Source organism: Rhamphochromis longiceps, linkage group LG16 (genome assembly GCF_057381845.1).
Source record: "Rhamphochromis longiceps isolate RC_006_pf linkage group LG16, R_longiceps_female_GT1.1, whole genome shotgun sequence".
Taxonomy (NCBI): domain Eukaryota; kingdom Metazoa; phylum Chordata; class Actinopteri; order Cichliformes; family Cichlidae; genus Rhamphochromis; species Rhamphochromis longiceps.
In genome coordinates this window covers 6,876,248-6,891,788 of record NC_140572.1, presented here as the reverse complement: position 1 = coordinate 6,891,788, position 15,541 = coordinate 6,876,248, and the positions used below count along the sequence as shown (strand labels likewise).

The window sequence follows — 15,541 nt, the reverse complement described above, 5'->3', positions numbered from 1 at the left end:
TCACCAGAATTGTTATTCTCAGTGAGGGCCTGTCACTCGTTGTTAGAAGCTAATTAAAAAAAAAAAGCTCATAAATATGCTCGAAAACAAGACAGATGCTCTGTTAGGTGGAAAAACATGTTTCTTTTATTTTACCTAAAGGGGAAATAAAGAATGAACGAGAGGATAAAAGACAAAATATAAGATTTGTTATACCACACACCAACTTGGAGTGTAACTGACTGTGTGAATGCACTCCCCGTCCCGCGCAATTGTTGTGTTTTACCTCGGATGTTTTAATAACCAAAGAGTTTTCTCCAGGAAACGTGAGGATTAGAGTATTTTTAACAACATCACTTCATTGATGTTCAGCTCAGTTTTGTCTCCCATTCTCCTCCACCTTGTGGACACACCTGTCTGTACCATTGTGCTGAAGAAAATGCACTTTGAATGTTGGCACCAACGTCAGCCATTCATTTAGAACCACAATAAAGAGTCACATCGTGTTTGCTCTTTGTGTACTCAGAGGCAGGGTGAGCTAGACCCACTGCTGCAACAGACAAGGGTTAATTTTTTTCTTCTTCGCGTCACTCTCACCTCTCATGTGCATCACATGCTTTGCATGCTTGTGCGGTCACATGGATCCAGATCTCGTTCTGCCGGCTCAGTGAGACCGCTGAGGCCATTTGGCTGCTGCACAGTTCGGACGTGCGGATCAATAATCAGCTCGATAAGTATCATTTCGGAGTGAAGCTGAGGTCGCTGCTTTCGCCTGCCTGCTGACAGTTCTTTTCCCCCCTGCTGCGAACTCCGCTCTGTGCCATCACAACAAAATTTATTTGGAATGACTCGAGTTCGCTTAGAGAAACAGAAATTTGAGCGGCCTCTCCCACAAAACGAGCGCCGTGGCAAACAGAAGCAGAAAAAGAAGGTGGGGAGGAGAGCACATGTAAGTGCACACATTTAGAAACTGTGCCATCACGCACAAACAGCTTGGAGAGTGAACGTATTTACTCGAGTGGGAGACTAATCAGCAGTACTGGGATCACGGTTAAGACCAGCATTTATCCCAAAGCAAACACCTGGTCCAGAGGAGCACACGCACTCACTGAAGTTGTTCACTCAGACACCACACAGCATTTCTTTGTTGCATCCTGAGCCATCACTCAATTCCAAATGTGCCTCTGTGGCTTAAATGTTTTTCATGTGTTTAATTAAACCCAGCATTGTAAAATTATAACAATTATTTAGTCCTGTTAGGACTACAACTGTATAAGGCCAATGAATGTGGAGGAAATATTTAAAGAAAATTATGCTTCTGATTTTAAAAAAGAAGCGTAATTTAGGGGTTTTTTGGTCGTGGATGCAATCAGAAAGTTTGAGAATCCCCGTGGCTCACCTGGCTGGGCATGGGACCAGTGTCTCAAAGGCCGAGGGGGTGTGTGTTCACGTCTGACCCAGGTTGTTTTCCTATATGTCATTCCCCTTTGCTCCTACCCCTAACTTCCTGTCTACACTCTTCACTGCTGTTAAAATCGTTTTTAAAATTGTGGAAAAGTCATTTAACTATTTCCCTCATAAAGACTACAGTTTCGGACCTCCCCTGTACCTTTAATGATGAGCTCAGATGCCACTTTATATGCAAATAAAGACATAGTTTGACCATTAGAATAGCCTTTGTGTTTTTCCATGGGTAGCTGCACAGCTCATTCATTTCTATTCTATAAGCAGACCTGAAATATGAGAGAAACCACTCAGTTCAGAACAGAGCTCCAAGAGTTACACCTAGTAGGCTTGCAAGGGGGTAACGAGAGAAAGAAATATTTAAAAACACAAGCAGCGACAACAAAAGAGCATTTTTAAAAGTATTTCTATTAGTTGCACTGACCATGTTAACTCTGACACAGCTGGACTGGAGTCTTCTGAGGGGGCAGTGGCACTACGCTAAAATATTTTGCGCAAATTGGCTCAGCTGTATCCACAGCACTGGAAGATCAATACATCCTAGGCTTAATAAAAGCTGCAAAAGGAGCTTCATCACAACACAGAATTGGCTAAATAACCAATACAAGACTCCAATCAGCTAAAGCACTATCAGACAGAGACTCTAGTAGTGGTCTAAGAAGATGAGCGGCTTCTGTAAAGCACTTGTAAAGAGAGGAAAATGAGGCAAAATACTTGGTGCGGGTGAAATTTTAACAGTATTTCACAGCGGATGATGATATGCAGCAAGAGAAATTCGACAGAGGATGTCATCGCAGTCGATCAAACCAAAAGCGAAACATGATGGCGGGAATATGCAAATGTGGTTGTAGGGCTGTCACAATATATTACGTCTAATATCTGATTATCATGGCCCAAGGAGGTAGAGGAGAAGCAGCACTCCATCAGCGATGCACGACATTCTCGTCTTTGCATCTTTGTGCAGAAGGAATCGTGCAGCAGCAGGATAATGAGCCCAAACTCACCTCACCAAAAAACTACTTAAAGACCAAAGAAAACCGAGGAGTGCTGATTGTCACCTGACCTCAGCCCGATTGAATATTTATGGAGGAACTTGAAGACTGAGAAGGGCCAGCTTGAGAGCTTACCGTCATTAAAGGGGTTACGTAAAAACGATAAGATATTTATGCCTCCCCCCTCCTCCTCAAATTGTAAGGCTGACATCATGCGAGCGCAAAATGGAGAGATCTTCACGAGTAAGCTTCACGAGGACTCGGTTGTATGGACGGGAAAACAAGTGCAAATTATATTCAAATAGAAACAAGTAGATTTAAGAAAAAAATAAAGAAAAAGACAGAAATACGGTTTTAAAAAATGCTGTTTTAAAAAATGCTTTTTAAAAAATGCTGTTTTTAAAAAATGCTGTTTTTAAAAAATGCTGTTTTAAAAAATGCTGTTTTAAAAAACGCTGTTTTTAAAAAATGCTGTTTTTAAAAAATGCTGTTTTAAAAAACGCTGTTTTTAAAAAATGCTGTTTTAAAAAACGCTGTTTTTAAAAAATGCTTTTTAAAAAATGCTGTTTTAAAAAATGCTGTTTTAAAAAATGCTGTTTTAAAAAATGCTGTTTTTAAAAAATGCTGTTTTAAAAAACGCTGTTTTTAAAAAATGCTTTTTAAAAAAATGCTGTTTTTAAAAAATGCTGTTTTAAAAAATGCTTCTACGGTTAAACTGATCCCATACGAGTGACCTTTAGAATTATTACAGCAGTCTAAAATGATGGCATCAATTTACAGGATTAGTGGAAGTCCTGTCAACAAAGCAAATGCATGTAAGTGTAAATGTTGCCCTGTTAGCAGCTACTATTTAATTGGCTTTAACTTGAGACTATAAGCTTGTTAGCCCAGGGTCTCCCCTTTATGTAACCTTCAACCTAAGTTGAATGGCCATTATTAAAGCAGATTAATCACCTTTCGAAACCTGTGGAAATACTATCATTAGCTGCATTTAGTTGAGCTGGTGAGCCATACACAATGGCAGGAGCTGGCATCGATAAATCGTAAATACAGCTGTAGATGTTAACTGCAGCAGCGAGCATGTCAAAGTGATGGAAAGGGGAAGATTTTGGGGTAAATTTTTAAAGGGATTTAAAAAATAAATAATAAAATCATAGCAGTAATAATGTCACCTTCTCTCTCTTTTTTTTAAATGATGAAAGCTTGTTGCAGAGACATCATTAACATTCAGTGTTTGGACTCAGCGGCGGAAGAGCACTCTGCACGTGGTGATGTCACATCTCTGAGGATTGTTGAATTTAAATAGCATAGTTAGCTCCCCATCATTTCTCTAAGCTGTTTGGTCAGCTGTGCAGCTTTAAAACTAACACTGATGTATTAGCAGCCCAAGGCGTCTTTAATGGAGGTGCCACTTAATTACTACAGAGACCCACTTGAGCTTACTGAGCAATCAGAAACACATACGCATTGCTCAAAATCTGAAATTGCTTTTTCACCAAGACGTCGAGTGCAGGAACACATTTTTACATGCAAGAACATACACGGCACGGAGGCCTGGATCAGGACGGCCACCCTTAGTTTTATTCCCCCCTCTGGTCTTTACATTTAGTCCTCAATTCATTTGCCGCTTTAACCTTTTGTCGCCACTCTCGCGGTAACGGAGGCGACCTCTCTGCTCACCTAGCGCTGTTGTCTCTGAGAGCAGGGAGGGTGAGGTCAGAGGTTAAGACGTATATAAACAGGTGTCAGATGTGATGATGAAAAGCCGAGGATATGTGAAACTGCGCTGGAAACTCAGCCAGTGGGCTGCGAGGACACAGGAGGACGGTGCATAATAACGAGGGTAATAGATGACTTTGCCCGTCAGTGTGATGCCATGGTTTCAGGTTGTGCAAATTAAACCGTCTTGTATGTAAGGCTCGACCTTTCGGATAGCAGCTCTGTGTGTGTGTGTGTGTGTGTGTGTGTGTGTGTGTGTGTGTGTGTGTGTGTGTGTGTGTGTGTTCTGGTTCCCAGTCTCTTGGATGTGGTAGATTATTAGCCTTACTGCCCCTGTCTCCCTTCCTTCTCTCGTTCTCTTCCCTCCGTGTCCTGTTGATTAGGTTTATTATTTTATTTACATAAAATACATAAAATGAAAATGAATTCATTTTGTGTTTATTTATCACTTTTAGTTTAGTTATTAGTGGGAAAGATTCCTACATGTTGTTCTGATAGTAAAAACCTCTGAGACAAATCAGTCATTTACTTCTCACAATTAAGTAATTAAGCCTTGTTTTTGGAAATGCCATTAATTTTAATACAAAGAAGAGAAGACATACACTCACTGGACACTTTATTAGGTACACTTTGCTACTACTGGGTTTGTAACCTCACTGTAAAGAACCCTGTTTATGATGATCTGAGCTTTGTAGTTCTTTGACTTACTGCTTCCTTCCTATCAGCTCAAAGCAGTCTGGCCATTGTCTTATGACCTCTGGCATCAACAAGGCATTTTCACCCAGAGAAACAGAGATAGAGATGGTTGTGTGGGACAAATCACAGTAGATCAGCAGTTTCTGAAATACTTAGAGCAGCCTCTCTGGCACCAGCAAGCACACAGTCATTTAAATCACCTTTCTCCCCCATTCTGATGCTCACCACATCTATGTAAATGCCTACCATACCGCCATGTGATTGGCTGATTATATATTTCAGTTAAAGTTAAAGGCTGCTTCCTTTTTGCTCTGTTATGCGAATAGGCAGACAAGAACAGTGTATTTCAACCAGTCTGTTAGTTGATAACCACATTAGTGTGAAGTTTAATGACACACAGCTGAAGTGATGCTTTTGAGAAATGTGCATTTTTTCCCACACAGCTAATCATAATTGAGGCGCGTCATCCTGCTGTGTTGACACATTATTGTTTGCTGATGTAAACAAAACAAGGCAAGCAAACCCAAACACCATACAACACTCCAACTAAATTGCAATCTATGGTTTGTCTCTGTGTGAGGTCAGGTTAAAACAATCTGTCTACACTTTTGTTACCATTCGAAATGAACATTATGCCTTTAAAATCAGATTTTTTAAAAATATTTTCATAAACTGGCATGGTTTATGGCTCCTGCCTTGCCCATGAGCACTGCTGCAGCCTGAGTCACCCTGGGAATGCCAGTTGCACGCCACCTCTGCTTGTTTTGCGCTGTCAAGAATAGCACGCACTTCGGTAGAGAGCAGCAGCGAAATGACATGACTCACAAAAGTCACCGACGCTCAGTTAATTATGCGAGATTCATGATCTTTTGAGTGCACAGCCAGCGACTGAACAACACGCCAATTTGCATATTTTTCTGGAAATTTTCAACATTTCACAGAAGCAGAACTAATGTGACAGGACTCTAACTGAAGGCTGCACTTGAGTGTGCACGATCAGCTGTTAAAAACTGAGACACAGCGCTGCCTGGAGATCGATTAGATTAGTCGACACGTATAGATCAAACACTTCGCTACCTGCTCCGTTGCTCACAAACATTACAACAAACTTTAAGTCAGTTTGAATTTAAAAAAAAATTAAAGGGCTGGTGTCAGTTTTCAAACGATTTTTAGGGGAAAAAAGTTGCAAGTTTGGTAAAAAGCACATTAATTGGTGGTAACGTCTAAAGATATGACAGTGGCTTTAAAGGTTTCCATGATTGTATAACAGAGTAATGAGAGCCTTTGAAGTGCCACTTTTCCCAGCTCATATCACGTAGTGTGTCCTCGTTGCAGTAACTGCTGGGATCTGCTGTGTTCGATTTGAACTTCATAAAAAAAAAGTTTGTTTAGCAACAGCAACCTAGTGATCTCAACTGGAAAGCTGCAGGCAGTAATTTGCTCCTAATTAGACACGTTTCCTTTAGTGCCTAAAGGGTGAATGTTGAACTGCACAAGTACAATGTGTGTATAAGTGTTTGTGCTCCTGTGCATTTCTGTGTGAGATAAACATCGAGAGTTGTTGAGCCGTGAACTCCTGCCGCTCTGTAACTTGCCTCTTCACCCGCTTCCCGCTAAGTCTTCATTAAACTGCCTGATTCAGTTGCCAGTAACTGGAGCTTAATTAGGAGAATTTGATTTTCGCTGCTGGGTCTCGTGGAGAATGTTGATAATCACTTCTTATGGACAGAAAATGAGTGAGATGCTCTGCGGTGGGCTGCAAAAGTTTCAGCTTGCAAAAAAAAAAAAAAAAGTTCCAGGTTGGAGACTGTGCCTCCAGTCTGCTTTGATTCATGCTGTTTTTGAAAGCTTTACTAGTTCTTCACATAAGTTCACAGGATGACCACCAAGAAGAAAGAGGACTTTCAAGGATTCAAGATAAGATTCAAATTAAGATGGACAGCATCTGTTGTAATTGCTCTGTATATATGTCTCTGTGTGTTTGTGCTGTATGTGTGGGTCTGAAACATCTAAACATTAGAGGTGAGCAGGTCAATCTAAATATCCATAGTGTCGATACCAACATTGATATTGGTATCAGGCCGATACTAGTGTGATGGGATTGATACTTTGTGTCTATCCCCTAAGTTCAGCACTAGCAGCAACTTTTTGCAAATGAAAAACTATTGCTCAAACATGCACTATGAAAAAATTCTGAACCTTTTTGTGTTGACTATCATGTTTATTTTGATTTCTAGCCTATAGCACATCTAAACAACCAATCTGACCCACAGTGTTTTAGCGGAAGGCACATTTACCTACCAGGTCTCCAACAAACACAGTTTCAAACTGCATGAAAAACTGAACGGTGTGTTTTGTTGTGTTAACTCATTATTGTGGAAAGTAAAAAATCGCAGTGATTTAGTGGTCATTAAAATGTGCAAATTGATGATGATTCAGCTCATAAATCATCGCACTGTGCTCTGCACTGCATAAGCTTTATAGGTTAAAAGTATCGGCATTAATATCAGCAGTACTGGCCCTGTATTCACTTGGCATTGAATATATACCAAAATTTGCAGTATTGCGCAGTATTACTAAAAATACTTTCAGGACTCCATCCATCCATTTTCCTCTGCTTAGCCAATTCAGGGTCCAAGCTGCCATAGGCTGAGAGCTTTCCGGGGTACAACCTGGAAAGGTCGCCAATCTGATGTTGGGCTAACACCGACAGACAATCATTCACACTCACATTCACATCTATGGGTAGTTTAGAACCACCAGTTAATCCTACCCCACTAACTGTATGTCTTTGGACCTTGGACAGCAGCGCTAACCACGCTGTCCTGCTTCTGCACTCATTTTTTATTATAATAAATTTCACGAATTGCTGCTGGTAGATATATCATGCATTTCAGTGTACATTCAATCCAATAGTGATAATAAGAAAATGTGATGTTTGCGATATTTCAGTTGGTGACGAGTTTCTCTGCGTCTCTCCGTGTGTTCTGTCAAAACATTTCAGAACAAAAGAAAAAAAACGGTGCCATTTTCATCCAAACCCGTTGCAATTTTTCAGTCTCGATGTTTTCTGACTGAGAGTGACGTCTTTATTGCTGCTATCAACAAAACTCTTGCTGGTTCTCTGTTTTTTTCACCTGATCTGCAGAAACGCCTCACGAGCACCACGATTGGTGAATCTGAAATGTCCCACGCTAAGATGAAGGTGCTCACACAGAGGTCTGGAGCCAAACGTTGGCCCTGATGTTACCTATTGTTATCTGTCTTACTTAAATCTCGGCTTTGCTGCTTGATTTGCACCGAGCCCAGTATCACATTCATGCCACTTGTGGTCAATAAAGCCATACTGAATCTGAGCAGGGTCATGCAATCCCAGATCCTGTCTGCACGACTTTCTTGTGTAGATGCGGGACATTGAAGTGTGTGTGTGTGTGTGTGTGTGTGTGTGTGTGTGTGTGTGTGTGTGTGTGTGTGAGAGAAAGTGAATAAGACTTTAGGTCACAGACTAAGCAGTTTATGAGAATTCTTCCTCCTCACTTGTTGCAGTGAATAAAGCCTGATCCCACACTGACAGTGGAGATTATGGGGAGTTTCTGTGTGTGTGAGCCCTAAATTCTCGGCTTAGCTCCATGGAAAATCCTCTTTACTGTATTTTTCTACCTGTCTTTCTCACTCTTAAGTGTCTCAGCATCAAGCTGGAGAATGTGGTCGAAGAACTGGGTGCTTAATTAGCTGACTAAGAGTTTGATATGCACTTCATATTTATTATTACTATAAAACAAAGCCTTTTATTCTTTGGTTCCAACCTAAATGCCCTTTTAGTTAATTTCTGCATTTATGTGATAACATCCTATAAGATGTACAGTTAATAAATCATCATTAGTGAACTTTATCATTCCTCTTTGATTCATTTTTGCTCCTCTGTGTTGAAGTGAAAGAAACAGCAGCCATATCACGGCAGCTGACGACACAAGAGGGATCGCGAGTCTGAGCTGCTCCTTCAGGTTGCCTTAGAAACCAAACCAGGGCTATTTGTTCCAATTTGCTCTGTGGCACTGAGATCAAAAAGCTTGGAACCAAATGTGCTCTCTGTATATTAGCATCTGTGTTTGGTTCGACACAGTTTAGGCGTCTGTGTGCTGCATTTACATCTGTGTGTTCGTTTACAGTTGAGCCACATATTGGTTGTGTTGTTTGTGCGAGTCGAGTCAGGTTTAGGGCTTAATGTGCTTGAACTATACTGAACTTGGTGGTTTGTTATTGTCCAGTTAGGCCATCAGTTGTTACAAAGGCCTCTCGCAGGTCCCTCTTTCCCTTCAGCCCCCCAAACCCCATTAAGGTTGGGGTTTAAAAAGCCGTTCCCGCTCCGCCTTCTCTCCTTCATTGAAAAGTTAGTGGTTTGTTTACGAGACCGCCAGCACTTCTTTGTGGTTCTGCGCTCTGCTTATGAGATGGAGGCGAGTAGCTAGTGAAACACTCACCCCTCCCCCTTCCTTCTCTGTCTCCTTTCCCCTTCTAACAGAATCAATTTGAAAAGGACAGACGGCCCTCACAGCCCCCTGTGCCTACACCCCAGTGATGCTTAGCTGGTGAGTACACTTTAATCTTTTTCATTTGGAGCCTCCGTGTCATTTTCATGCACTACTTTGACTGGTTTCTATATCCTTCTCTGAATTGCTGCTATGCAGTGGTGCAGCAAGTTAGTTGACTCTTTTTACTTTTATCCTCAATTTTTTTCCTGGGAAACAACAACATTTCTCTCTGGTCTTGTGGATGAAGGATAGCAATTACTCTTTTCCTCTCATTCTAACTTTATTTAAATGTCTTCCACTCCCCCCAAGACCAAAAAGAAGTCTCACTGGCCTTTGTGGTAAAAGTAAGGCAGTCTTTTTTGGTGAAAGTCCTTTATTCTGACTGACTGAAGTGATTTGAAAGGCAGTGGGGAGAGTTTTGCAGTAGAGGCGGAAGAGAGGAGGATAAGCAGAAGTGGTGGGGGCAGGTAGGGGTGGAGGGGTTTCATGCAGGCTGCTAACGGTCAAGGTTTACCTTTCCACCTCTCTTTGTCCCTCTATTTCTATCCATCTCGTTCAATCAATCAAACTATGATGCACAAGCCACGCATCAGTTATCTACAACTCGAATTGTTGTACTTAAAAATGAGTTAAAAACAGCACAATGCCAACAAAAAATAAAGACAAGGATAAAATAAGTGAGTGTCAAATTGATGCTGGATAGTCAAAAGTACTTTTTTCCATGTGAAAGCGAAGCACTCCGGTCGTCGACAGCCTTGTGCCTAATTGACACAGCACAGTGAAATTATTATACAGGTGACATGAGTGCATAATCATCTTTTGAAATCACCTTCACCAGAGCAGGCTGGGGCCATTCTCAGAGCTTTTACATGCCTTTTTTAATTCAGCTGTAGCAAGAGCAAGAAAGTTGGGTCATTATTCCGTCCATCAACACCTGACGCTTGAAAGTTTATCTTATGTAACGTTTTAAGATATTTCTACGGTGGGCCGGAGAGTTGCAACGTAACCAGCAAATAGACAAACCCTGCAAAAGCACACAAAAGGCAACGGAAGTAGGAAAAAACTCAGAAAGTACAACGGAAGTGTTATAGTGGTTTTTTTGGGTGGGGGTTGTTTTTGCATATAGAAACTGAAACACACGAATAAATGCACTGAGAGAAAACGAAGTGGAGATTCATCAGTGTTGTGAGGGAGAGAAATATGCAGTCAGAGTGTATTTTAATCACATGAGTCATGTAATACTAAACTTATATATTTGCTATTAGCTGCTCACTGTTAGCTTGTCACTTCTGGAGCTGTTCCTTCATGTTCTCGTCTCCCCCCAAAACACTTCCCTTGTGTTTTGTGTGAAGTGGTTTCTCTTTTTAAAAATGTTTCCTGGTGTTTTCTTAACTTGCTGTGCATTTAAACTGTCAGGGCCAGATTTAATCATCCGGCCAAACCGTGTCAGTAAGGCCCGTCACCATATTAGGTTTAGACATTAAACCCTATGACTGGATGAACTGTGGCGAAAATTAAGTAAAATGTTGGTTTTCTACTAGAAAAAATTAATTATACTGTTAAAAAAAAAAGAGTGAAGGGAAGTGTAGTGCAGCTTTTTGTGCAGTTATAGAAAGTAGTCTGTCCATAATTGCACAAAAATGTACACAAAGTACAACAGTTTTTTTCTAAATGTGTTATTAACGTGGCATTTTTAAATCTCATAGCTATGTTGGTGAGTACAGTTGGAATGTGATTGTCCCCTGAGGGAAGGTATCCAGATTACAAAAAAACTGAATAGTAGGCATGTTTGAAGCTAAGTTTTTAATATATGCAAGCTCTCCTGGAGTTTGGATGATCTGATATCGTCGTGTTGGTGTTGTTCCCAGATCATCATGAAAATGTTGTTCCAGGTTCAACATCGCAAGTGACCAATCACATTGTTGTGACGTTATTCTTTTGTGCGCCAAGCCATTTGGGCATTTATGAAATTCCAATGTTGAAAGGACAATATCAGTTCTGCTTACCGTTTATTAAAGCGTTAGGGTTAGGGTCAGGGTCCGTTGATCGGCGGACAGAGGCGGTTTCTCGCAGCTTAAGTACAGTTTTTGGTTTTACGGCGGTTTTTCCCAATGTCGCAAAAGTATGATGTCACAACATTCTGATTGGTCACTTGCAATGTTGATCCTGGAACAACATTTAGTATGATGATCTGGGAACAACACCAACACGACGATATCAGATCGTGCCTTGAGCATGTGCTAATGAACAGAGGTGGTGAGAAAACTGTTGGCCTACATGTTTTAAACACAATGGCATGCAGAGTGAGCTCAAACTTTCATTTAACTTGTCTCAAATACCTTCACACACACAAACACACATATTCACTGAAGCTGAACATGAGCCAGAGTGACATAAAAAAGTTTTTAGAAGGTCTTTTAGTCATTTATCAAATCTGTGAAAATGTGGAGGAGAGCAAAGTGAAGGAAACAACATCTAATAAAAATCTATTGTTTTTTTTTTGTTGCCTGGATATCATATTCTTTGCTGTCCCAGTGCTCATTCAGCTATGTAAACTAGATCCTATTGTTACGTAAACAGTTCAAAAAAACGCCTTGGATAACAGAAAGTCAAACTGAGGAGCTGAAAGTCAAACGTTTGGCATCCCCTCGGAGAAAATGACCTTGTTTACTGAGCGACTGAGCAAAAATGTTGTACTCCTAAAATCAGAATTTATGCATCATTGATTTTTTTAATGATGCAACTTTATTGACTTAACCTTGACTCAACTGGACCTATATATATATATATTAAAGCACTTTTCATTGCATTGCAAATCTAACCTTGCGTATTTGTTCACACTGCACAAAGTATTTAAATAGCTCTAACTTAATCAGAATTAGTGAAATATGAAGGCTGTTTGGATACTTTTTATTAAAACGTAAGCAAGTGATGCCACTCAATTTTTGCTTTCTGTGGCTTTATTCAGTCTCAAGTGTATCTATCATCTTGGTTTTGATTTCAAGCCCTTTTTATCTTCTGCCCAATTTCTCCTAAAATTAGTAGAGACTGCTCTTGCTCCAATCTCAACCACTTCTTTCTCTGTATTTAATATCCCTGAAGGCCATCCCTGGAATTTGCTTATTTTCTATTGCTCCACTCCCCTTGCTCAGCACATGCATTCAGCTCACTTTCTCTATTCAATTCAATTTGTGGCCTAAATATCTCCCCCTAATATGTGTCAATGGAGTAGAGTAGCAGTGCTCCCTCTCTGGCTGCTTTGAAGAAGCTCCACTGCGTTTGTCTTGGTTCTCTCTGCCCCTCTGGGAGGAGATCAGGGGCTCCAATCGTGGTTGGCATGATGTCTCCTCCAGCCCCGCTGTTGTTTGCTGATATTTAGTTCAGGATAACAATAAGCCGGAAGAAAACAAGCTCCTTTCAGGCCAATAAGAGATGGAAGGGCTGGACTGAGAGGGAGAGAGAGGCCTAGAAAAAAAATGGGGGTGGGAAGACATGGGTCTCATCCCTGGACGGGGATGCTCTTTAAAGTATTCTGTTTGTGGCCCCCAGGGCCGAATTAAGGGAGCGTCATTATCCCTGGCAAATTACCATGCTGCCTTTGTGGTCCAGCCATGGTACATTAGGGTGCCTTAAAACGTGGCTGAGCTGTGCCTATTCAGTTTGCGAAAGTGGGGCCACTGGCAGATCCTTGGCCTGACTCACAGAGGAGGCATTCACGCCCTATCGGGGGGATGGTGACAGCAATGATGGTGATGGAGAGGTTCTCTTGAGATGAGTAAAGAATCTCTCGGGCCAAGGCTGATGTGTGATCTTCAATCACGTGCCAGCTGATGATGTAATCATTTGGCTTCATCGAGGGTTTGAGCCGCTGAGCAAATCCGGGCCCTGACTGAGACATTCCTGAAGATTTCCACGGCAGTAGCAGGAATTAAATTAGATCCAGTCTTTTAGTGGAATAATAATAATTATAATGATAATACGTTTTTTTGCTGTTAGATTAAGATAAACTTTCATATTCCTGCTTTATTATTATTATTTCTTTATAATAAAATATTTTTTTGTCAGGATTTGATTAAATATTAATCAGCCTTTGACCTTTTTTCCGCCAAATTTCAGTAGTTAGCTTAAAAATATAAGAGTTGTGGTTTTGCTTTAAGGTGTACAGTTATCAACAAGTACAAAGAAGAAGAAATGGCTGTGGATGTTTTACTTGGTCAGTGCTTTCATGTTTCAAGAGGCAGTTAAGATAACTGAAAAATTCCAGTGTCTTGTATCCAACGCTGAAAGTGAGCAGAAGGGGCTGATTTCAGAAGAAATGTCAGATCCTTTGAGCCTGTGCGAAGGATTTCAGTAGTTGCAGAGTGTCTGCAACAAATAAATGTCTCTGAGTTCTGTATGGCATCCACTACAAGCTGTGAAGGAAGCTGTTTTTTTCTACATACACTTTTTGCAGATTTTTTAGTCTTTACTGCAACAGGACAGTGAAGAGAAGACAGGAAAGCTGGGAGTCACGGAGTAGATAGCCACAGATTTGGTGGATTTAAACCCGGGCTTCTGCATTAGCCTTACTGCATATTGGGTCACCTGCTCAGCCCAGTGAGCTAAATCGGCACCCCGGCAAGCTTTGTTTTAAACATTTGCAGGTAGCTCACACTCAGCGAACGTTGATCCTCTGGGTCTGAAACAGTTAAATTAAGTTTTCATCCGATGCCAAGTAAAGCCAGGGTGCTCCATGAGCTATTATGTCAAACTCTTCAAAGAAAACTAAATAAGAGCGCTGCTGAAGGCGCCGCAAAAGTTCTAGTGTGTGAAATATTTGTTCTTGGCACTTTGCCTTTATTTATCATCCAATCAACTGGAAGCTTTACCTCAGCGATTGATGTCTCCCTCATTTTATTTTTCTTACCATGATAGGTGGGAGATTTCATTACTTTCCAACATTGTTTCCGGGTTTTATGAACTCAATCCCTCCGCTGAAGTAGATGAAGAAAGGGAGGAGGGCTTTTGTCCAGGGGCTGTGGCAGAAAACCCTGAGCCTGTAAATCCTGTGCTGATCTTTGGATCATTAAGCTGTGAGCCCTCAGTCCTTTGGTTCTTTATCACCAGGCCTGGATCCCAGGCCATAATAGAGGCTAACTGGCTAATGATTAGCTGTCTACTGCAGCTACTTGAAAGCTGACTGCTGCTGCTGCCAATCTGAATGAGAGGAGGTTTTAAAAACATATAAATCCTTAAATGTGTTTCTCTTTTTTCCCCTCTCAAACCTTCTCTCTCAGGATCTGGAACTATTCAGTTCTTTACAAAGCTTATTGTGGAATGATGAGTGTTTTTTTTCTCCATCTTCATTTTGTATGAAAAGCCATGTTGACTTAAGCTATTGCTGATTTGCATATTTTAAGCCGCTTGCTCGTGTAACTACTTTACAATAGGTGTTGGAATGGCTTGTGTACATGCTTGTTAATTTGACAAACAGCATTACCTTCTCCCCGTACTGCCTCTGAAGTAATCGCCTTGTCTCTAAACAAGCTCCATGGAGCTGAAAGGAAGGGGATGGAGTCTGAGAGGCAGTGTTTTGGATAACAATCACTTTGTCTTCCTCCTATCAAAAATCCTTGATTACTTGATTATTCAGGAACCACACAGGCATATGAATATGAAACTTCTCACCCTTTGAAGCAAACATAAGAAACAGCTGGGATGAAATCTTCTTTATTTAAAATGTTGCCTGCGAATTAACTAGTTTGGAAGAGCGATCTGGAAGACGGCGCTACTGCGTCACTAATTGACAGACTCGTGGTGTTTACATCGTTTCGTGCTCCATAATTGGGGGAAAAAGGGTAATACACAATGGTTTTCCTTCAAGAATTCAAGTGTGTTAATAAAACTTGTTATTTAAATTTTTTATTCATCCTTTATCTGTGTAGGTTTCTCTCGTTTAAATCACGGACAGGACCCTATTTTGTTACAAAAAGCTCAAGCTTGCGAGAAAAAGAGGGATCCTGAATGAGTTTTGTTTTCCACAAACATAGATGTAAATCGCTATATCGTGGGTCGCATGAGGAATGAGAATGTGTTCCATCGAATTAGATGCCAAACATGTGGAGACAAGGAGGCAGAGAATAAGAGAGGCTGGTTAGGTCTTCTGCTTATGTACTTGAG

General features: G+C 40.9%; 1 protein-coding gene across 4 annotated transcripts in view; it reads left to right on the top strand.

The window, feature by feature from the left end:
* The window catches only part of sema5ba (sema domain, seven thrombospondin repeats (type 1 and type 1-like), transmembrane domain (TM) and short cytoplasmic domain, (semaphorin) 5Ba), a 204,153-nt gene that overhangs the window by 30,834 nt on the left and 157,778 nt on the right, over positions 1–15,541 (top strand). For 3 of the 4 annotated variants that reach the window (XR_014907958.1, XM_085385174.1, XM_085385176.1), the window contains exon 2: positions 9,373–9,439. The exons of the other annotated variant lie outside the window; for it this stretch is intronic. The gene's annotated coding sequence lies outside the window, so the exon portion shown is untranslated. The remainder of the gene's footprint in view (positions 1–9,372; positions 9,440–15,541) is intronic. 4 annotated transcript variants of the gene reach the window in all.